The sequence below is a fragment of the Microplitis demolitor genome, chromosome 7, assembly GCF_026212275.2.
Source record: "Microplitis demolitor isolate Queensland-Clemson2020A chromosome 7, iyMicDemo2.1a, whole genome shotgun sequence".
Taxonomy (NCBI): domain Eukaryota; kingdom Metazoa; phylum Arthropoda; class Insecta; order Hymenoptera; family Braconidae; genus Microplitis; species Microplitis demolitor.
The window spans coordinates 18,294,663-18,320,291 of record NC_068551.1 but is presented as its reverse complement, the minus strand read 5'-3'; the positions used below and the strand labels follow the sequence as shown (position 1 = coordinate 18,320,291).

Here is a 25,629-nt window from a genome sequence, read left to right as displayed (position 1 = left end):
ACCAAGCAGTTGCAATAGATTTTATTTTTTATCACCACACGCTCGAGTAATACACGTGTACACGTATAATAAACACATACAATACAAATGGCCGACGGTCAATCAAAGTTGCGAGATGAATCCGGTTCGGCTCATCATTTTTTCAATTTCTCAATGTACATTCAACTCTTAACCTACATAATATATGTGTACGTAATAGTATATTTTTATTGATAACCGTATATAAAATATATGTGTGTCTATGTGTATGTGTGTAAGCCTAAGGGAGCGATTCAATCCAGTGAATTAACATGATGCACAGAGATAGCTTAATGCACTATTGTATTGTGTAGGATAGATGGAGAGCATGTGGGACAGTCAACCTACCCCAATTGACAATTTTTATTGCCCAACCGAGCGAGGGCTATTCTACAGCCACTGCAGTAGCAGTAACAGCAGTAGCAGTAGCAGTAGCAGTAGCATCTAAAGGCAGGGGTACCCTGCCGAAGAAATGGTACATGTACAATGTATACGACGTTGAAATAGAGACATTTGTCAATGTAGACCCTGATGGCAATGTCGAAACTAAGAGACTCACTCACTCATTCACATACACTCCCATAGTTTATGTATATATATGTATATATATATACATACAAACTCATTCACTCCCGTACGTTATACTGCTGACTTTTAGATACCCTTGATTTATTATATCGATTGTCATTACTACGTAGATAAAACCGGGTGCTACACCAAATGTGACCCACGTTCCTGTTGGCGTTGACTTTCATCCTGCCAACTAGAGTGCGGATGTTTTTTTTCCCATATCAAAAGCATGATAATTCGCTGATGCTTCGGGGCATTTGCACCATTTGGTTTTATATTTTATGTCTTCATATATATATATATAGGTAGATATCACATATATAAATGTGAGTGTGGATAGGATCCTTTCTCTCCCTTTAAAATCAAATTTGGCTACTCCATCTCTTTTTTATCCACATACATAAATACATAAGCATATATATGTATATGTATTTTTTTTTATTGTTGTGTACTTGTATGCTCTTTTAGTTATTTTTCGTAACCATTTGATCAATTTTCACGTGCTAGTCGACGAGATATATCGTCGTCGATCGAGTTAGTGATAGCAGTGCAAGTTGGTAGAACGAGTTGATGTTCCATTGGCTGCGGCTGATATGAAATATTGATAAAAATTTCCTGCGGGTAGAAAAAAAAAAACAGCCCTAAAAAATAAATAAAAGAAACAAAGAAAAATTGAGGACCGTTATATAAAGTGAAATGCACATCGATGAGTGGGACTCGCTGATCTGATGAATATTATGCTCTGCACCCAGCTCTTGGCAAATGTCACCGTTTACATCCTAGTATCTTACAAATGCATATACATTTAACATAAAATTTTATATGTATAAATATACATGTATATATTTAAGTAGCATCCATCAGAATATATATGTAGTGTGTTAAAGTTATTTATATTATAAAGCGTGTATCCGTTAGTCAAGTACTTGATGCACGTCATGATTAATAGTTTTCTCAGTTTCATATTACTTATGTACTTAATAATGTTCAAGAGAATATATATCTAAAAATAATAATAATATGCGTTGATGATCTTTACTTCCTGTCTTATATTATTCTATAAATAAAATTTTAAACTACTGTATAAGTATCATATTATTTTTCTTTCATCGTATCCATCCCAAGTAATTAATAAATTTATCTACCAAGCAATTTAAATTAAATGGCAGCAGTTTAGCAATCGGGTGACAATAAAATTTATAAAAGTATGATGGACATAAAGACAAGGTTCATTTAGATTTTCATTAACTCGGAAGGATATAGTTATTATAGTTTATAGCTGAGTATTATAAGTAAAGAGAAAAGCACGACAAGCCTGAGATATATAACGAGGCATCGTTAACAGAATGAGCTGACAAGGTGGTGAACACGCGAATTGAAGGAGGTAAGGAGAAAGCGTTGAAAATAATGATTGAACAAGCTAGCTTGGCTTTTCGTTAGATTTCCATAAGCAATCTATAATTAATCAGAATAGCGGCTGTCATAAAGGGAGCTTTAGTAAGCGGGCAACCAACTCTTGTCTATATAACTGAATATATATACAATATATACAGCAAGCATTGTGTGAATGTGTGCACGGTATAGAGTTATACTCCCTCGATTGCAATAAACCGATGTCTTGTGCAGTTGGTAACAACGCCCAGAAGCACTATAAACGCACGCTTCTCACTATCGTTACATATGTACTATGTTTGTTGTATATTATGTATTATGTCTGAAACGTGTGTATACTAGTCCTGATGGAATAACGGGGATTATTCAAAAATTTAACCAATCTTATTTATCACGGTACAGTAATATCTGTCTTTTTGTGGTTTCTGTTACATTGTAAAAAATTAGCGGAGTGAACGCGTTTTTCATTTATATTTATTAATGAAGAATTAAATTCTGATGCTAATTTAGAAGGGGAATGAACCCCATTTTTTTAACCTGTGCAAGGAGTTGAATTAATATCACAGGGCAATCTGAGCTACTTTAAATTACTTGAAAAAAATTTTAATTCTTAAATCAGCAGTTCAAATTTTTTAGCAAATGGTTACATGACTAAATATCCAAGGCTACAATTTGACAATTAAGTCATCAATCGTATTAATATTCACCGTCAATATTAGAATCTTCATTTGCCCTATTTTCGGATACTATACGTATGCGTATATAAATCAAAATTTCGGATCGAATACCGAGCGAATGACTCTTTATTCATTTAATCTTCCCTGAGTTGAATTTACTCCAAAGAGGCATTTAATGTAATATTGAAATTACGGATCAAAGTGAAATTCACTCATTAAAAAAATTCCTTCGAATACTAAAACTCCAAATCGGAGTTAATGCGGATTAAAAAAAAATCCAGATCACTCCGCTGAAAAAACAAACTCCCTATTTACTCTGAATGCGAAGTGATTCTATCGGATCAAAATAAAATCAGTATTCACTCATAATTTTTTACAGTGTAAATTTAATAAAAGAAATATTTTAAAAAAAGAGCTAGGAATTTTTTTTTAGTGTATTGATTGCTAGAGAGCATAAATATTTATGATAAAATATGTCGAATAAAAATATTGGAAATGGAAGGTACATTATGATTGTGAATTATATATTTTTTTTGGACATAAAAATATTTAAGTAAAAGTGATTGAATATTTTTGTCGCTGGAATGACAAAAATATGAAGAAGCTTTTTTTATAAAGTTTAAAAAACAAATATATATGTATATATATATTTTTTTTATTACGTAGGATACTTTATTGAGGAATAATTTATGAAATTTTTTCACTTTAATATTGAGAGTTAAAGAAAAGAAAAAAGTTGAATTTAAATTTAATGTGGATGAATACTTATTATGTATGTATATTTTGGGTGAGTATTTTATAGGCAAACAAGTATGAAAACCCCTCCTCTTTGTTGTACTTACTCTATATATGGGTGTTTTTTTGTGTTTGTATAGTAGGTAACTTGCTCACAAATTATATAATTTAGTTCAAAATTCTTTGTATATAAACTCTCGCGGAAATTCATCAGAGTATTTTTTTTTTGTCGGTAACGTCGGTCGGTTTTAAAACTCTTTGCCGTAAATAAAATAAAATAAAGTTTTTCATGATATTAATTCACGTATTTATTTTTAGTATTTACGTATAATGTAGGGAATAATATTTGCAGTTAATTGATGTATATTGTGGATTATAATGAAATGAAATTACATGAAATAAAAATATGTATGTATGTATGTCATAATAATGATAAATAATAATCAAATGTCATAAAAGTAAATTTACTTTGACGTATGACGATAATTATATTGGAAAATAAATGGCTGATATATTAATAATAAAATAGACAAGCTGTCAATTTATTTAACAGAGGTATAAAAAGTAAATAAAAAAATAGACGTGTGACAAAAAATTATTCAGGATAATTTATGTCGATACGTTAAATTATATTAGACGAATTTATCGATTAAAGTTTAACTAAAAATAAATAATTTTGGGTTTAATAAAAATAAGAGTAGAGTATAATCGCGAGTGAGTTAACTCTGAGAATGGAGTTGAGAATAAGGTTTGATATTTAACAAGGATTGGATGGGGTAGAATGTTGGTTGAATTGCGACTTCATTAGCCAGGAGGTTTACGCTTGGCCGTAATTTGGACATTCGAAAGAACCGCGGGCGCGAGTATTTTGCCGGCGCTCCAAAAAGCAACAAACTCTTAACTTTCGTCCATGACAAAATAATGACCAACAACTTAGGATGGGGAAGAAGAGTAGTGAATTACATTGCAAGAAGAGTACAAAATAAAAATAAAATAAAAAATAATAATAAAGGATAAGAAGGAAAAGAAATATAAGAAGAAGATGGTAAAGAAAAGGCTACAAAGCTGGTCAGTTCAGTGCACCGTTTGTGGATAGTGGAGATGCAAACCCCTCGCGCAGTGAGTGTGTAAGTGGGAAGAAGGAATAAAATAAGAGTTAAGAGAGATGAAGATGGAGGAGAAATGTAAGGATGAGGGAGAGCAGAGGAATGAAAAAGCAACGAAAAAATTAGCGGCTCTCTGCAGCAGATCGCACGCCACGGAGACTGGTAGACGCGCGTTAACGTGGGGGTACAGTGCGTGTCGCAAACACTGTCACGAAATCTCGGAATACCAACGGGCTTTCTCTTTATCTCTCTTCCTCTCTACATTCTGCTACGAGTACCAGTGCACATACTGCCAACAGAATTTTTCTTATTCGAGTAGTACGCGTGTGCGATCCGCGAAGAAATTCGCGATAACGATTCTTGTCATTTAATACTCCTTCACTTTAAAATCCATTTTAATTTATTTATTTTTTACCAACAATTCTATTTACTTTTTTACGTTTTTTTTTTTAACCTTATTTACATTTATTGTAAAATGTATGAAAAATAAATATAAAAAATAAGGTATGAGATAAATTAAAATTTAATTTAAAATTTTCATCATCCACTAGTTGAACTAAAAAAAAAGTTTGATCCAGAAGTAATAGAGCTAACCGAGGTATGGGATGTACACCAAAAGAAATGAAGAGTTTTTCATCGAAATTCAATTTCCGGGACATGACTGGATGAAGCTCTGTCGACGTATTCCGGGGACTACAAACTACAACTGCAGTTGAGGTTGGAGGTTAAAATCGTGCGACACTCGATTCCTTTCATTTTATATAAATATATATATATATATATATATATATATATATAAAAAGTGGTTGCTACGAGTAAAAGCGTTTTTTATCTGTATATAAAAACCTCATTTTCATTTGGCGCCAGCGAATACACAGACGAAAAGCTGTAGAATATGATGTATATAACGGATGAAGAAGCAAGTGAAGAGTAAAGAGTTATGAAGTTGATAGTAATTTATATATGTATATATATAGATATACATATATTTATTTCAGGGTCGAGTGAAGAACTGAAGAGACTACTGGTAGAATTCTCCTACTAAATTAACCACTACCTTTAGACGAAACAATTTCTCTGTGGCTATTTTCTCTGGTAAATTGACTCGCACGCGCATACACACGATATGATGCGCGTCGATCCGTGCATCCGTCCTGTTATATGTTAGCCGTTCCCTTTTTTTTTTTTTTTTTTTCTTAGCCGATCCTTATTCATACACACATATTCATACTCTCATACGTTATATGTACATAGACTTTACACTGTTGTGTATTCACCCGCTTTATGAGCTTCAACTTCATCCTCGGGCGAATCCATCCAGTAAATTACTCCATCTTTTATGCCTCAATTATCATACCGAGTCATTATCGAACATTCAGCATTTTTATTCGACTTAACAAATGCAAAACGATAACCGCTCTGTAGTGTCACTTATTTTAATGAATAACAATAAAAACAAAAACAAGAACACGATAAGATGAAAATTAAAATGAGAAACAGGAATTTTTTTAAAATGTTAATCAAATATTTTTAAACACGTGTAATACGAATACGTACATTTATTTTTACGAGTTGCTATTTTTACTTTCTTTCAATTATGAGGTAAGCCGTTTGTCAAAGTCAGTTATAATTAATTTAAATTTCCGTATGTCTGGAAATCGTTGAATTATAATTAGATAATTTAACTCAAAAAAAAAAAATAAAAAATGAATCCCTTTTAAAAAAAAATATCACATAAGGTTGTCATTTTATGTGTTAAGCAATCGGAGTAATTTTTTTTCATAAATAAAATATGATTGACGGTAAACGTGTAAAATAAATGGAACCAACGAGTCGGCGAATAAACTAAAGTTTAAAATAAACAAAAAAAAAAATAAATAAATAAATAAATAAAAAAAAAAAAATAAATAAATAAATAAAATAAAAAAAATAGCGTTGTTATTTTTGAGCCTCGTGTCAACGATTGCGAAGCGTTCAATATTTGCTAGTCGTGTTTGCCAGGGATTCTCGATCTGTTGGGTTTGCCAAAGCGCGCACGTGACTCTGCCTATCTCGTCTGCAGTTCCTGTTAATGGTCGTTAACGACCATTCAAAAGAATTTATTTATCTACCTAATGCAAACGTTAAGTCCCAACATTTAATATCCTCATCCACTGAATAATAAAAACGATCAGATTCAAATTATATTATTTCATATTCTATCCCGCCGTCGCTTTTCTCATCCTCTTTAACGTATATTTAACTTTTATTTTTTTTTTTTTTTTTACTAAACTAATGCAAAATTCAGTAGTAATGAATTGCATTTGAAATGCCGGAATGTTCGATTCACGTTTTAAATTTATACTTTTTTTATTTTTTTAAAATCCTCCCATGAATGAGCTAATTTCTTTATGCAACCAGACGTTAAATGCGATTATGATGTGCCCAAAGAGCTGAATAGACATTCTACGATAATAAAAATTGAATGCTATCGCGTTATATCCGCGCCTGTCTCGCTACTAATACTCCGCCCTTCGCGTAGTTTGTGTCTGGGTGCCAAAGATATCACTTAATCTCCTGCAGCAGTTATTACCACCGAAAACATTCACTAGCAGATTCCCCCACGGTTCTGTTTCGCATTCCAACCTACACCGTGCTATTGTATATCAGATATAACCCGTGTCATCATCGTCTATCTATTGTCCAGGTTATTCAATACTTAAAATATACAAAGTTTACAGTTTTTAAAATTACATATTCGACAGTTGAACTATAGAAAATATTCATTTAATAACTTTTAATTAAGTCTATTATTATTCAATATATGATGGGCTAATGAGGAAAGGAGCCAGACACTCAATGACATTTAAACTTTTCTCACACGTTATTATGTATGTATATTTTATTCCTAAATTTCAAAATCAAATTATCAAAACTGACAATTGAATAAAAACTTTTTATTACCATTATACCGAGGGAAAAAATTATCCGATGAATCAATTATTGGAATAAAAAAAAAAATAGTTTGAAGTATAGTAATTTAAAATGACTTTTTTGTTGGTATAATTTACCTCCGTTTAATACTTTTTTATTATTACCATTAGTACCATTATTATTATTACTCATCTTTTCATGAAAATATAAGACCAGACTCTATTGAAGATATTAGAATTTTACGCTCTGAAAGCCATTTTTTAATATCGAGAGCAGTTGCCCGATCACGCTTTTACAAGCTTGTGTCCCTCGTCGTCTCAATCTCAGTTCTTTTACTTTTTTCTCCTTTTTTTTTCCCTTACACTTGGCCGAATATCAAACTCACGTCAGCGTTTTATAATCTATCCACGATTTGTTTGATTTTCCACTGAATATTTTTACCGATAACTTACGATTTTCATTCAGCCAAGCCCTTCTTCCTCCCAATCCCTAAATATTTCCACTCACCCTTACTCCCCACAAATCCCCTACTGCATGGATAAATAAAAAAAAATAAAATACTAAAAACGTCTCCTATAATTAGTCTGTCAAAGTCGTTGCCAAAACATCACCGCAGCTATACAAGACCATAGACCCGCCTGAAAAAATTTTTCAACGAATGACGCACTGTTATATTTGCAAGTTCTGTATTATATAGTAATTCCTCAAACTATACGAGGACCTGCCAGACTGCATTCAAACTCCGAGACCCAGAATATAGGGAAAAAAATATATCTATATCTGTAAACGTGTATATAATAATAATAATAACAACAATAACAATAAAAAAAGGTATAAAATAAAAGAAAAAGAGAATTGAGAGGGTGTGGGAGACCGCGTTCGTTCGATAATGGCACAAGAGCTGAGTCTAGAATACAATGGAACAACAGCAGCTCAGCCGCGATTGTCTCCATTGGATGAGAAGAAGAGAAGACCTTCCTCTTCCTATGCTCTCTGTACTCCGAGTACCGTCTCAGGTTTGATTAGCGATTTCTACGCACTACGTAAGTCTCGACGGAAATAATAACGCCATTCAATGTTTCATTTTAATCCATCTATATCTACATCACTCGGTAAATTAATATTTTGTATCATGATTTCACCAGGGACGTCTGTTAATCATGAATAAAAAGTATATATTAATGACAAGGTAATCATAAACATGCAACGCTGGTCAATATTCATTGAAAGAATAGACCGTGTAGAATAAGACAAAATTTATTTCTGCGTGTTCTTGTCGCGCTTTACGTTAATTCCCCAGAGTAAGATGCTACTGCTGTTCTGTTACTTCTAGACTTACTACAACATTTAGATCTATACAACTACAACTACAACTACAACTTACAACTACAACTTACAACTACAATTACAATGACAACTTAAACTACTCCTGTTGCAAATACTTATATCCCAAGAGAAATGCGCTCAACTCCTTCATGGATTATAAATTCTGGGATTTTGAATTCAAGTTCTGTATTCAACTAACTCGCATGTTTCTATCATGTATGAACTAGTGAAATTATTTAACATGTACGAACAATCATGTCGGTGGTTGTTACATGATTGTACATATTACGAGCTGCAGTTGTTTTGAGTTTGTGAGAGGGAAATATGCCAAGTAAGTCTACCGACATTAGCGCACGCGGTGTACTTCAACAAAGTCAAAATTATTTTGAATACATTGAGTTTAATTTTAACGCTCAACTGGACTGATAAACATCTATTTGCTCTTGCAGTCATGTAAATATATATATTATACATGATGGTTTAAATTTTAATAATCATAATGATGATTATAATTATAATGAGGATAAAATTCCGCTTATTCACGGATGTCGATAAATGTTAAGTTGATTATGTATGCATTGTTTAGACATACATTTATATTTTAAGTATGTTATTATATAAGAGAATGAATTATTATAGTATATTTATAACTGTGTTATTAAAACAGACTGTATGCACCTTTTACTTTAATAAAGTCGTTGGTTGTAACTGATTTATGCTACTTGGTGCGTGACTTTATAAAACTTATTGTCATTTTTCTTTTTTTATGTTTAACCTATTTCTTAATTCTCATTTTAAATTCATTATGAATTTATTTAATGTATAATTTTATTTTAATTCACTCACCGGTGATGAATAGTGACGGACATCTTGGTTTTGCTGATGAATTAAAAATAAAACTGCTTCGTTCTCTGCAAAAATAATAAGTGAAGTTAAAAAAAAAATTTACTTTGTATTTAAATAAAAATTTTCTCCTTATTGTATTTTCATAAAAGGCATTATTTGGTGATTAAGGTCATATTTATTTTAGTATTTACTTTTAAAAAATATCTGGTTAAAAAAAATGACATTATTATTTTTAAATAAAAAAAATTTTTTTAATCTATTCCAAGATGATCCTGAAAGTAGTTGAGGTCTAATAATTTTTGATTTTTTTTAAAAATGATAAATTAAAAAAAAAAAAATAGGCACATGTAGGAAATTCAAAAAAATACAGATGCAATTTCCTGCAATTTTTTTTTCTTTTAATTTATCGCTTTTAAAAAAAATCCAAAAATTAATAGACGTCAACTAATTTCAGTATCATATTCCAGGGACTTTAAAATGTTTGAGTGATTTTCTATGTAATTTTTGTGAAACTAAAATTAAAAAAAAAAATTTTATTAAATTAATTTATTACCTGAAAATAAAGTTTGGATTTTTGAAAATGACTGAAAACACTGTTAACACTTTTGAATTTTAACTGATAATTTTTGTAATTAAAAACACTGATTACACACTAGACACTGATCACTCACAACACTAGACACTTTCCCTCCAAAAATTCACAAACCTAATTAAATAATAAAACTATAAAATACTAAATGATTAATGATAATTAATATCTCAATTTGGTCAAAAAATTAATCTCTATAAACGAGTTATATTTTAAAGCACTTTAACTATTTTATTTTACTATTTTAAAGACTAAATATACGAACAATTAAAAGCTACGCGTCATTTTACTTTTGGACTCCATCTTGATATGATAAAGGTGGCGCTACTGGCAATGAGTCGAAAATTTGAATGTCGCTTGTACAACAAAAAGACATCAAAAAATTATCGCGTCATATTTTTATAAATAATTTTTATTTGTTTTACAGTCACTAATGTCAAATCATTAAAAAAAAAAAAATAATTTGAAATTCGGTTGCTGCGAAAAAATTTAACCGAAAATGTTTTCCGAACACTGACTCGACACTAGACACTTCCACTTCCACTTCAACGAACTCACAAATTTAATTCAATAATAAAACTATAAAATACTTAATAATTAATGATAATCGATATCTCATTTTGTTCAAAAAATTAATCTCTATGAGTAAGTCACATTTTAAGATACTTGCACCATTTTATTTCACTACTTTAAATATTAATTATACGGACGATTTAAAGCTCGCGTCGTTTCACTTTGGGACTTTGGGACGCCATCTTGGCATGACAAAGGTGGCGCCACTTGTAATGACGCACAAATTTGAATGTCGTTTGTACAACAAAAGGACATCAAAAAATTATCGAGTCATATTTTATAAATAATTTCTCTTATAAAAAAAAGTCAAGTTACTGTACAGTCACTAATGCCAGATCATTAGAAAAAAAAAATAAAAACAAAAAAAAATTATTAAAAAAGAAAAGTTATTTGAAATTCAGTTGCCGCGAAAAAATTCAAGCGAGAATATTTTTTGTGCATTGACTCGACACTAGACACTAGACACTTCCACACCAACAAAGTCACAAGTTTAATTAAATAATAAAACTATAAAATATTTGATGAATAATGATAATTAATATCTCAACTTGTTCAAAAAATTATTCTTTACGAATGAGTCATGTTTTTAGACACTTCAACTATTTTATTTCGTCACTTTAAATATTAATTACACGAACGATTTAAAGCTCGCGTCGTTTCACTTTGGGACGCCATTTTGGCATGATAAAGGTGGCGCCACCTGTAATGACGCACAAAATTTGAATGTCGCTCGTACAGACAATAGACATCCAAAAGTTATCGCGTCATATTTTATAAATAATTTCTTTACAAAAAAAAGTTAAGTTACTCTACAGTCACTAATGTCAAACGATTAAAAAAAAAAAATTAATTTGAAATTAGGTCTCCGCGAAAAAATTTAACCGATAATGATTTCCGAACACTGACTCGACACTAGACACTTCCACTTCAACAAACTCACAAAATTAATTAAATAATAAAACTATAAAATACTTAATGATTAATGATAATTAATATCTCATTTTGTTTAAGAAATTAATCTCTATAAGTGAGTCATATTTTTAGATACTTGCACGATTTTATTTCGTCACTTTGAATATTAATTATACGAACGATTTAAAGCTCGCGTCGTTTCACTTTGGGACTTTGGGACGCCATCTTGGCTTTACAAAGATGGCGTCCTTCAAAATGACGCGCAAAATTCGAATCGTGTGCGCGGGTGCGCAGAACGCTCGCAGCGCTTCGATGTTTGAAACGTTCTAGAACGTTCTGCGTCTAGATTCCAGACGCTTAGACCTAAGAGTTAGCGGCAAAGTATTTCAAGCTGCTAATCAATTAATTAATTCTCATAAATTAATTGATTTATTTTATTAAAAAGGTGATTAAAGTTCTTGGTTTTTTTAATTATCAATAATAAAGTTAACAATAATTAAATCATAACCAAACCATCAATTTTTTTTTATTGCAGGTTATCATGTCGGTGCGAAGTAAAAAATCTATTATTACTATTACAGTAATGAATTCAAATGATGAATAAATATAAAAAATATATTTTTAATTAATTAAAATCACAAAAGAGTAGAAATAAACTAAAGAAGATGAAAAATTGTCAGAAAAGTAACAGGTGATTTTTATTGCTCTCTTTATTTACTTTTTATGAAGATCTTAATTGTAATTTTGAATAATTTGAATATCTTAGCTCATATATTTAACTAACAAATTCACTTGGTACCAAATTTATAATCTTGATTACAATATCTCGAGCATGAAATTTAAATAAAATTACTCGAGTTGATAAAGCCAGACTTAAAACACTTGTCAGTCATAATTATGCAACAATCATTCACTTTTGTGAAAACAATGGCTGGTAATTCTCAAAGCTTGTCACTCATTAATTAATAAAAATAATTAATAATATCAAAACAATGATAGTAAAATACTCTGAAGTCCGGATATTGAACCCAGGTATATAAATATAATTATAGTACAAAGTTTTCAGTTTAGTGACATTTTACATCTTAATTGTAAATAAATAATTCTTTTCCAGGTTTAATATTGTAATAGAACACTTGAAAATAAATCTTCAAAAGCAGACCCACTGAATGATATCCTGGAGCTTTTGGTCCCATTGTACTGCGAAGACAATGAACTTCTACAAAGACATTTTGAGACGGATTACATCCGGCGAATCATCAACTTCACCTTCAATTTCAATTTCATTACCATCTTCATCTACATTTCCAGCGATGAGTGAGTAATTAATTATTTAATCATTTTAATATTTATTTCTCCATAAAATATAAATTATTTAAAATACAAACGAGTCTGACGTTAATAAATGTCGCTAATAATCGAGTTTGATAAAATGAGATAATAATAAATAGCATTAAAGTTAATAGAGATATCATAAAAGATCGATTATTGATATCGCCAGCATCAACTGATGAATTTTAATCAATTTTAGAAATGCAAATATTCTCATTATATTTTTTTACGGTTATATATTTATGCTTATCATTAACCACCGTACCAAGACGATATTGAAATACTTTTCTTGGACTATTTTTTATTTAAATTAACGAATGATAGAGCTGATAGAGACGATAGAGGTCTAGTCATGATGGTGGTAGCGTTTCGATGCGTCAGTTATCCGGCAATTACCTCAGTTAATCGCTGTCTCGGTTACTACACCAGTAAGTTAATAGAAAACTCGATATTCTCATGCCTTGGACACTAAACCGTTTATGTCAGGATTCATTAACTTGTTTTTATCTTTATTTTACCCTGATTTTTATATTTTTTATTATCTGGTAATGGATATCAGTCGGTTGATTATCTATTAGCAACGTAAATGGGTCAATCGAAGCTCTACCGGGTTATCGACCGACCAGAATTGAGATTATGACATACACTATTCACTGTGTCATCCTTATATCCTCACATCCTTATTCCTCATATTAAATACTAGGTAGTTATTAGAGTAAAGCTTTAGCTATTATCTCATATATCCTCCATTCTCTAACGATCCTGCTAAGATCTAATGCTTTTATGGTCTTCACTAAAAACTTTTACCTCAACCTCGATGAATTTGGCTTATAATAAAATTACAATGATATTAAAATAGATATTCTATTGAAAATCTTGTTAAATATTCATTTAAACGTCCATTAGTCGAGATGAAAATTTTATATTGATATTTTATGTAATTTATTATATTAATAATTTATTTTATTAATACGAGAAAAGTTGGATAGGATGAGGACGTAAAATTAATCCGCGTATCGGAGCTTAAAGTTGAATCAATTATTTTATTCATAATAATTTTATCACATTTTTATTTGGGTTGAAAATATTTTAAAATTCAAATGACATTTCGTCTTTTTTTAAAATTCCTCTGCTCTTCAATGGATCGATGAAAAAATTACAACTGTTATAAATAATTAATTTGAATTATTTTAGCATGATATTTTACGAGAGTGATCTAAAGAACAGTTCGGACTTTCAAAGGTCGCGAACGACGATTTATGAAATACATTTAATACCAATTATAAATATAAAATCAAGTTTTATTTCTAGTTTTTAAATTTAAAAAAGTAGAAAAAAGGTCAAATAAACAGGCCACAGCCAACTTGATCGCTTAAATTTATTTTTATCATGTGAAATATGGTAACGCTTTTTGCCACCGTTAGAATAATTTTTTTTATCGATTCGGCAGAGAGCTGAGTAATTTAAAAATTAAAATTTTCATGTCTACTGAAGTTTTTTTTCATCAATGAAAATACCGAGACTTGAAATTGAATTATTAACAGAAATTAGTAATTTATATTTTTTGAATTCGTTACAGAAGAGACATTTCTGTAAGTAATAATTAATGGCAGTTAATTATTTTATTTTACTGAAAAAAAAAGTTTAATTTTTTTTATCAGAATTTTAAAAATCAAAGTTCAATAAACTGAATTGGTGGAAAAGTTTATTGTATACTTAAAAATTCAATATATATTGTTTATTTATATATATGTATATATTTATTCGCACATATGTATATATATTATATACATAATATACTTGAGAAGTCAGCTAAAACGTCTGCTGATAAAATCGGGAAACCCGATACTTTGAGGTCTTAACTGCAACCTGCGCGCGGTTATTTCCACGGGTTTGGAATCTCGAGGTCGACACAAAAAGGATACATCGTCGATTGTACTGGCGGGTGGTTGCTGAATTTGCCAGATTTTTCTCCAAAAAAAGTTGATAAAAAAATTTCTCAGAATGCTAAAATTTTAATGAAAAAAAAATAAAAACTAAATCAACCCAAAGTCACAAAACTCAAATAAACTAAAAAAAAAAAAAATTTGCAAAAAAATAAATCTTCCTCGCGATTTTTTCACAACAAGTAGTTATACTGATATTATTCTCCAAGACGTAATGGACTCAGTTTTATTCTTTGGTGTCTAGACGTTCTTCATAAAAATTAAAAACCCTCGAGTAAAATTTTTCAGATACTTTGGAGTGGCTAAAAAATTTCCGATGTCTTAAATTATTCTTGTCTTCATGTTTTTTTATTGAGATTATTTTTTTATCACTAAATTTTTTTACTCTTAATTGAATGTTTTGTTTGTTGTTTTTAAAAAAGGATTCGTTTGATATAAAAGTAATAAAAGAATCGTGTATTTAAGTATCAGTAATCAGTCGAGCTGTGAATCGTCATGAGATTATAAAGCTCGTTTAGTTATCTAAATGAATTCCCGTGCCATTTATTTACTCTTGTATTCTAAAGCGGATGCTTTTAAACTCTTCAACTTGAATAGAGTAGTAAAACTAGCTGTTGTTGTTGTTATTATTGTTGTTGTTGTTATAGTAGTAACGGTAGTAGTAGCAGTAGTAGAGCATCAGCAACTGTGTGCTTGCAAAGCGCCCATTACATTGTCGTCTTAGTTTTGTCGGGAAAAAAGTTGCAAACTCTTCGGAAGAAAACTCTTGCTGTCTTAAACATGCATCTCATAGTACTCTCTGCCTCATTGAATACGCAATTGCATAAGACAGCTCTTCTATCGTACATTAAAATAAAAAATAAATCACAAAGCCCAGATGCTAAATTTTATTTAAAACTTTTTTCCGACCAAATTATTGTTAAATTTTAAATTTCAACAAAATTCAACGAACTTCCTTCTCTTCTATATATATATGTTTAAATAATTTCTCACAATATTTTAAACAGTATCTTCGTAGATCTCATTTTTTATATTTAAAATCGACATTGACTTCCATAAATCTATTAGATATATAAATATGTGAAATATGTTCAAATTTTTATAGCTTGTCTTTTTTTAGCTTTGCTCTACTTTGATATATAAAGACACAATTAAATAATAAGACTTACGTAAATTATTTTTTCGGAGTAAGGTAAGAGACCCAGTACTCGATCACTCATGTATTTGTGTATCTATATTTACTCAATTTTACTAAATATATATATAAATACACGGAGTGATCGAATACTAGTTCCCTGTTCGGGTACTAGGTGTTTACCTTACATTAAAAAACTTTTCTTCAACTTTATTCATAAGGAGACCAAAATTTTAAAAAATTATGTGATAAAGAAATTTGGTGTCAATTAAAAATTTTTATAATAATGTCATCTAAAGATTAAACAAAAATAATCCGTTGTCAGCACGGATTTTTTATTGAAAAATCTAAAATTATAAAAATATTAATATTTTCACGGTTTATTTTAATTTTTCTAACAGCGCTCTCCTTAAAATCTTCAAACTTGATCAACAAAATTTAAAAATAATAAAGCAAATGCAGGAATAGCTCGAATGTATATAGAATAAAGACTAGACGATAATAATAAAGTGACGTAACCCTCCGAAAATTACCACTCGGCAGCACACACAGGATATTGATTAGGGACCATTAGTTAGTTAGTAAGGAAGGAACAGCACGATGATGATGATGATGATGATGAGGGGTTGCGCAGGAATTGATTCCATAATATAAAAGTATACTAACCCTGATTATGTATATACATATATATATATGTGTGTGTACTATACTCGCGTTGTGCTTATCAGCGACGATGATACATAAAAACCAGGATTTGTACATGTGTACGTCACACTATACAAAAAGGCTTTACACACGATGTCGGATGAATTATGTCCGTAACGCGTGCTTGAACCACACCCCCCCAACTAAACCAGCCCTGAGTACTTTTTACTCACACATACATGCACACATATATATATGTACATAAATATAAGTATAAAGAATATTATGTCGCGACTCTTAGCTCTATACAATAATGAAACAACATGTGGTTCTGCCCTTTTTTTCTTTCATGTGCGTATACTTTAGTCAGACGTTCATTTATTGCAATACACAGCTCCATGCTCTTACTTTCGAGTAGTCTACTTTTTTTTATTCATATATATCACGTACTAACAAACATGTAACGTGTAATTTTCCACCCTTATTTTATTTTTTCTTACACATTTATACGTCCGCACTTTTCCCGCCGTTGTTTCAATATATTTTCTTCATTATTATTATTTTTAACTGTTTATTAAAAAAATATGTTTTGTTGCTGTTGATGTTGTTCTGATGTAAATAAGTATTAAACTATCTTTTAAATGAGATTGCCAGTGGCATGTGTGTTGCGTTATGTGTTGAGACACGTCGTGTGTGTCAGGAATACGCGTGCGGCTTCTCATTCTAAGGACCATAAATAATGTTGAAACATGAATATCAAAACGCGCGGTTGATGCTGCTGCTGCCGGCAACGACGCGTGATCTCATGCTCCTCAACCGATCCAAGATGCAATGCAACTTGTTGTATAGTAACTAAAGCTAACCAATGCAAGTGAGTATAAGTATAAGCAAAAGCAAAAGAGTTGAATCGCGAGTTGAATATGTACTCTCTTATTCTTGGGATCTCAAGAGTAAAGGGACATAGAGGGACACAGCATACAAGGCCAACGGCAAAAGCTTCAGGGGCAAAAGCAAAAGCCGACAAGACCTTTTCTCAAGTGTGCGTGCCTGCTCACACCTTTCAGGGATAATTAGAATCTTTTTACTTTTATTTTATCCCGTTTTTATTGTTTTTTTGTTGTATTAATTTACTTAACTATAGTGAAAGAGTTGAGCGCGACCCGGTTGTTTTAATTTTGTCTCGGCACTATTATGAGAAGAAAGAATGAATAGAAAAATAAAAAAAGTCGAGGGCGCAAAAGAAAATAACGCCTTCACGACAGGTGTTGCTGTGCTGAGCGCTTTGTTTATGATTTTATGAACGCGTTAAATTTTTTTTTAACTTTAACACAAAAGATTGTCGCCTTGTTTTTCGTGCTTTTGATAATTATTATATTTGTGTACTACTTTACTCGGAAATATTTTTAATCATGCTTAATGTTAATTATTTATGCTTTGAATTAATCATAATTTTTTAGTGTGCCGCAATAAATTTCATTCAGCATACACATTTTAATATATTTAAAATTTTAAATAATACCGGGTACATGCTAATGTTTATCGTGTTACTGAGTAATCAGTCAACTTGTGAATTGTCATGAGATTGTAAAGCTAGAAAAGTTAAAACCTCAGATTAAATTTGTACTTAACATCTGTACAGATAAACTTGAATTATTATAACAACACTTTTATGTGAATTACATGGGATTTATAACCTTTTTTGTGATACTTTTATCAGTTTGATATAATTTACACTAAAGCACAAGATTTTTTTTAAAATATTCATATAAATCAATCTAACATTCATTTTATTTATTATTTTACTGCGGAAATATTTTTTATCATTAATTGTACTTTTTTTTTTTTATTCAACTCGTCAAAATATTAAAGAAAAAAAAATAAATTTAATTGGAAAAAGGGACAAATTTAATTGGCATAATTCAAATGAGCAAATTTTAATCTTTGGAAAATTTGGGCCTTCTTAAAACAAAAAAAAGATTCAATTCAAAATAATTTAAAAATAATTTTTTTTATTATTAAATTAAAATTTTTGGTATAAAATAAATTTATTAAAATTTTAAATATCTACTATAGGGTAGAAGTAACATTTGTGACCATTGCTCCTTTTTTGGACATTTAATACTTTATTTTATTTAATAAAAAAATATAAAATGAAATTTGCATTTTTATACCGGGATAAAAATATCCAAACACATTTTAAAAATTGATTACATCACTGCGTCTTTTACAAATTATTTTATTTAAATTTTTAAAGTATCCAAATTGGTTTTGGATTTTCTTAGTGCTTTTTCTAAGTTTTCTACAGAGGAAATGAGAAATTAAAAAGAATTTTTAGTTTATTTTTTTAAAAGACTCATTTTACCCCACATCAGGCTTTTTTTTATGAACAATCGGCCGTTTATCTCAGGGCGTCCATTTTCTCCGTCAAATGAGTTAATAACACAATTTAAATTATCATTAATAAATTGTTTGTATATAAATAGCTATTTAATAATTACATAAAGTAAAACAACTTAAAAATGACCGTTCCGTGGTATTAAAAGAAATAGGCAGCATAAAACTGGACTCGAGTGAACGTGTCAGTTTATGTTCCTTTTTATGGCCGGTGATTGCAAGGTACGGTAAATAACTATCAGTTGATCGTCCCGGGCGTCGTAACTGTATCGATCGTATAGACTGGTCATCCTCGTCTTGCTCGTCATCTTCGTAGTTGTCATATCATAGTTGTAGACCAGCAATAGAGAAGAAATAGTTGTAGCAGTAGTTTCAAATCCATCTAGTGAAAAGATCTTCTCGTATTGGCTCATAACCCATCCGAGCAATCGCTATCTTAACTTTTGTCCGCCAGATCACATCTAGCTGGTGTATATCTCTCAGTATCAGCTCTTGTCATTGTCCTGCCTTCTTGACACAAGTACGGTTAATTTCTTTCCCCATGAAACAACGACGTCATTATTCTTACGGTCATAAATATTTCACAGGCCTCGAGCTCTCTTGCTAACAGTTAGATACAAGTATCCAATATTATTCGCATTAATTCTGACAATTTTATTGGCCTGCGCTAATAAAATAATTTAAAAATATATAAGACATACTTACACAGACACTTGAACAAAATTCTTCATTATAAAAACATTAGTTCAATAATTGCTGCTGTATATTTTAATATATTATTTATAGCCATTGTTCTGTACCGGTATTTTCATTTTATTTTTCAATTACTGATAAAATAAAAAATTATTAATTGCAAGTGTCTGTGACTCTCGGGTAATTTGTGATGTTACAAAGATTATTGATTGTAATTTTAAATTTATAAATTATATTTATTAATAAATTATCTGACGTCTATGGATAGATTAAAAGGTCACTTAACTGACCTTACAGTTGAATTGCGTATGTAAATTTAAATTAAAACATGAAAAAGGTCGATTTTACCGTTTTATCTAGACCTAGAAATATCCTGCTCTTTATAAATAAAATATTATTTTTAATATTTTATTTAAAAGATACAAGACAGTAATTAATGGATTTTGGCGCGACAATCTAATCTAATTTAAATTACTGCAAAAAACAAAATTAAATTAATTTTTTTTAGTTGAAGAAAAATAGAATAATTGCATTTTTATTATTTATATAATACAGTAACGTCCATTAATCATTCTCAAAACATATTATTACAAGCTATTAATTTAAAATAAATTAATAACACTTGAGAATAATAATTTCCACAAGTTAATAATTTTTAATATCATAAATAAAAAAACTATTAAATTAATAGTTAATTCATTATTATAATAAAATAAAGGCTTGCAATATAAAATACTAAACCAATAATAATTAATCATATAATAATGCTATCAATAAAACATAACTTTATTCTTTCATTTAAATAAACTACTACTTAATGCCGTTAGACACTGAGTACCGAGAGTACTCCAACTCTGGTTCTGACTCTGACTCTGACTCTGACTCTGACTCTGGCTCTGACTCTGGCTCTGACTCTGGCAAATGTTTATGTATAACGGTATAAAACACTACACGAGAGTCGTCGGCATGTAGAAAAATCTCGCACGGAACTGTTTAAGAAATACAGTCGGCAGGATCAGTGGCCTACATCAAGCTACTCGTAACAGAGTATCTACGTTACTTGATCACGAGCATATCGACATTGCGGTCTTACACACCAACACACACACACTCGCCTACTCATACCCATATCTATTTTAAAAAAAGTTTAATAGATCGCGCGAATAGTAAACTGAGGTGCAAATATGTATAACCGACCAAACGACCGAACGATTGATTAGGCGGGGTAAGTTGGTTTGCAACAAACAAGGCACTCAGTTGGTCACGTGTTTACAGACAGCACAAGTTTAAGCAAACTGTTGTTGTGCGAATAAAAATAAATGATCTACGGGAATTCCAATCGCAGAATAATCAAATTTTTAATTCTATCATGTCATGATGAATGAAATATGTATACATATATATGTATATTTATTTAATGCAATTCAAAATGAAAGATTTAGTTGAAAGACTAACTCGGATATAAAGTATTTGTATTATAGTGTATTGGGAAAGCTGCCTTCATCTGTAAGGAGTTAGTATAAATGTTCAGATACTTTAGTTGGAGACTAAAAAACCGTATGCGAGTACACTTTTACCTTTATACCTGTATACCTACTGGGATCGAGATAAACGTGCTGGCGTGTAAAGGTAAATCACATACATGTTCAAGCGCAACGCGTATCGCGGCCATAAATACCTGGTGAGTGGAGTAGAAGAAGAATAAGGAGAAGGTGGTGGTGGTGGTGGTGGTGGTGATGATGGTGATGGTGGAGGTGAAGGAGGTTGAATAAAAGAGGAAGAGACTGTCTTAAGTGTACGTACAGTAAAGTACTACTACAAGGACTATTATATGAACCTACGTAGTCCTATCTACCTACTTGGGTTAGGTTTATAATCGTGGATGGTATTTTACGCGTGTGAGTTGTTGTCCGAGGTGAGAAACCGCGTGCCGATGGTACCAAGATCGACTACCGCACGCCCCAGACCCCGTTCAATTGAGATATCGCGTATATCGCGCGACCTTCGGAAAACGTGATATCGATTCTGCAGAAAGTCCTGGAAGACCTAAAGAAACGCCAATCGTTAAATCCTCGGGTTTACTTTAATACTCTCACGTAAACAAAGACGTGTACACACACATACACACGCGCGCGCACACACATGAATAGACAGGCATTTATTTATGTAGATATTTAAGTCTGTGTGTATGGTTTTTTACACTGGGCGTTTTATTTATTTATATATAAAATATATATTGAGATATCTTTATCGCGAATTCCGGTAAACGGGCCGATGGTTATATGTGTGTGACCCCGAAGAAGCTGCTTGTAACCGAAAGTGAGTCTGCCGTTTTTTTCTCACGTGAATGCCTTCGTGTCACTTCGTATGCTATCTAACACGTTGTCGACATCTTTTTAGTCTACTCGCAATCGATACCCACAGATGACATGGATCGTATTACTACGATCCGCTACTGAGATTTTATATAGATATAAACGTAGAAAATTTTATTATTTTTTATTTTTAATAAAACAAAATGCCAAAACTTTATTCTCGATTAAATTTTTAAAATCGGTTACAATGTTTCGTAATTTTTATATCGCACATCTCGAGCGTGAAGTGAAGGTGGCTCTACACAGTTAGAAATTTTGTGTTAAATTTAACACAAATCATGTTTTGCAAACGGTCACACATTGTGTTTGTGTTGATCTTTAACACTTATTTTATGTCAAATAAAATTGAACAAATAAAATCTGTTCTTTTGACAAAAAATTTGTGTACATTTAACACATTTTTCGTGTTAAAATCTACTAATAAACATAAGCACATAACCTAACCAAATCAAGTATACTGATCTACCCTTAGTAGAACTTATGTCTATTTAGCGAACAATTGAACCGGTTCAAAAATATATGAGAGTTATCTAAATTCAATTGCAAATAAATTATAATCCGAATTTCTCGCAGACAATGCTGCTACAATGCTTTGTTTGGTTATAGTAATGAAGACTTGCGCGGGAACGTTCAGTCAAACAACACAAATTTTGTATCAATTTTCGAATAACACAAGAAATGTCTTACATTCTAGATTTTCTATTTCTTTAACATAAAAAATCTGTTAAAGTAAAATAACACAAACGGTTTGTGTTGAATTAACAGATTTCTGTGTTAAAAATCAACACAAAACATTTAACCAAATAATTTTTTAACCCAAATACACAAAATTTCAAACTGTTTATTTTTATATTTTATCACCAGTAAAAAACATTTTTCTACTTCATCAAATTTATTTTCTATTTTTACAATCACAATAATTAATTGTAATCATTAATTGTTGATTGATCTATTAGCTGATTGAAAAATATTATTAATTTTCAACCTGTGGTTTTATTTTTATCAAAAATAAACCATCCGTAAAAACCCGGGATATTTAAAATAAAACATCAATTAATATTTTCATTTAATGATACAATTAATAGTGCATTGGTAATCATAAAGTATATATGTCACTAAAAGCTTTTAATATTGAAAATACTGTTATTAAGCGATAAGTATATAATTAGTAAATAAATGAAATATCAGGTTTTAAAACGTTAAATATTATTATCAAATAGCATTATTAAAGTTATAATAAATTTATGAAAAGTCTTCTTGCTATACTTTAATGCTAAAATATATAATTCATATTCAACATTAGCATTTTAATAAATTATTCATACGGACAATAACGGTATCGTCACTGACAGATATGACAGATAACTATCTGGAAATCGATATTTCATATAATATATCTATCTATAGATAGATAATATAATAAAACTATATTCTAGCTATAGAGAAATGACAGGGCTTCAATTGAATCGTTAACTTTTTAATATTGAAAGTTAATATAATTTCGCAAGAACGATTAACGAAATTTTGTTTCACGGAAGCTGGGCAATGAAAAATAAATTATCAAATGACTGAGATTCAGATTAATATTAGATATATTAATACATTTTAGAGAATCCAGGTCACGTCAAAATATTAGAGTACTTGAAGTGGTAGAAAGTCATTTGAGTTATAAGAGAATAGCTTCCGGTAAAGGTCTTCCGGCAAGCGGCTTCAATTATCGTACTATGTAATATTGATAAAGCTTAACTAATATACATCTACGCTTGTAATAGTAGAACATCGCGCAGTAGACCATCGACCCATTTATAGTGGACTTATACTAACCATCTCGGTAAACGGCTTAGCTTTAACTTCCGAAATGGCATACTCGGACGATTACATCCGGATTTATAGTTGGCCAAAGAAAAATTACATTTAATTGTTATTGCACTTTTAATGATAATATTTATAGTTGATTTATTTATTGGTGATAAAAATTTTATTTTATGAAATAGACCTCGGCCTCCGGTCGGCGGAGGTGGGCTTAGGTCCCGTTATATTAATTAATTTATTTATGAAACAGAATTTAATTAACGTACACTGTAAAAAAATTCGCGGAGTGGATGATTTTTTATTTATCTAATTCCCTCGGAGTGAATTTCACTCCGAAGAGAAGTTTCGGAAAATATTAATTATAAAAAAAATTACTAATACATAGTGAGCTTAAGTCTCTTACATTTTAACATTCATATTGAGGACGGAAATAATTGAATCGTGTATTTGAGAAATTCCATAACTCAAAAATACAAAATTTATCAGGAAACACTAAAAACATTTTTATGGAAAAACTTGTCATTGAAATAGTAAATAAATAATTGAAGAGAATAATGTTTGCGTCTCTAAAAAATATTCAAACAAGAAAAATCCAATTTTCTAATTGAAACTACTTGAAAAAATTATTTAGAGTTAATTGACTTATGGGGTTTCTCTACCAAACGGAAGAAATACATTGTTTTTTTTACTTTTTCTACTCAAATAATTTATTAGAATTATAAAATGAAGCTTATAATATGTATTTAAACTCTGAACCTCAGAAATTACAAAAAATAATAATTAATTCAAGTATTTTAATTAGTCATATTTTTTTCCCCCAAAAAAGCGCGAATTTTAAATAAAAAAGAAAAAATTATTTCTATAAAACTAAAACTCCATATGTTTATTTGAAAACCCCCATAAGTCGTTGACTTATGGGGTTTTTTAATAAAATGAAATTTTTTTCATCCCATTAATTGTTTTTCAAACACTGATTTGATGGATATTTTTATTAATTTCTATGGGAGGACATCCATAGAACCCAAAAATGCAAAAAAAAAAAAAAAACACAAATTTCGAAAAAAAATGACTTATGGGGTTTCTCAAATAAACGATTCAATTACGAGTTTCCTTTCCATATATTCACTCGAAATTATTTTAAAAAATTATAAGCAGCTGATAATAAAATTTTAACAAATATAATTCCACTGAGTCACAAACTGTCGGATGACTTACATCAACCATACCACGAGATAACATTTCATATTGTACCGAAATATAAAATATTCCCATAAAAACTATCTCACTATAGCTGTTGGATAATTTAATATTTTCACTATGTCTTATATATATGAAATTTTAATTTAGTGAGTTACTAAAATATTTTATAAATTAAAAATATAATATTTGAAATTTAATTACTAAGATCTGAATTATTTATTGAAATAATTATGTTTCTAATTAACAGCTATTTCTATTAGATATTAATTTATTCATTAACACTCTGGACCAGAGTAAATTCGAACAGTGTAGATCTTTCTAGATCAAAAAATTCGTTTTTTATTAGATTTCGAATGATACTGAAGTTAGCCGACGTCTAATAATTTTTAGACTTTTTTTTAAACAATAAATTATAAAAAAACAAATATTTGAAAAAATTG

The 25,629-nt window shown here is 30.1% G+C and overlaps 1 protein-coding gene and 2 long non-coding RNA genes across 3 annotated transcripts in view; 2 read left to right on the top strand and 1 right to left on the bottom strand.

Moving 5' to 3' along the window:
- The window catches only part of LOC103574142 (latrophilin Cirl), a 211,846-nt gene extending 201,394 nt beyond the window's left edge, over window positions 1-10,452 (bottom strand). The window contains exons 1-2 of the mRNA XM_008553519.3: window positions 10,137-10,452; window positions 9,584-9,648 (exon numbers count right to left, since the gene is read on the bottom strand). The gene's annotated coding sequence lies outside the window, so the exon portion shown is untranslated. The remainder of the gene's footprint in view (window positions 1-9,583; window positions 9,649-10,136) is intronic.
- Window positions 10,453-12,013: 1,561 nt separating this feature from the next.
- LOC128668225 (uncharacterized) lies at window positions 12,014-12,530 on the top strand. The gene is made up of 3 exons (XR_008403990.1): window positions 12,014-12,102; window positions 12,193-12,348; window positions 12,424-12,530. It is a non-coding gene; the product is annotated as an uncharacterized LOC128668225 (long non-coding RNA).
- Window positions 12,531-12,599: 69 nt separating this feature from the next.
- The window catches only part of LOC128668224 (uncharacterized), a 126,659-nt gene continuing 113,629 nt past the window's right edge, over window positions 12,600-25,629 (top strand). Inside the window, exons 1-2 of the long non-coding RNA XR_008403989.1 lie at window positions 12,600-12,689; window positions 12,772-12,974. This is a non-coding gene — a long non-coding RNA (uncharacterized LOC128668224). The remainder of the gene's footprint in view (window positions 12,690-12,771; window positions 12,975-25,629) is intronic.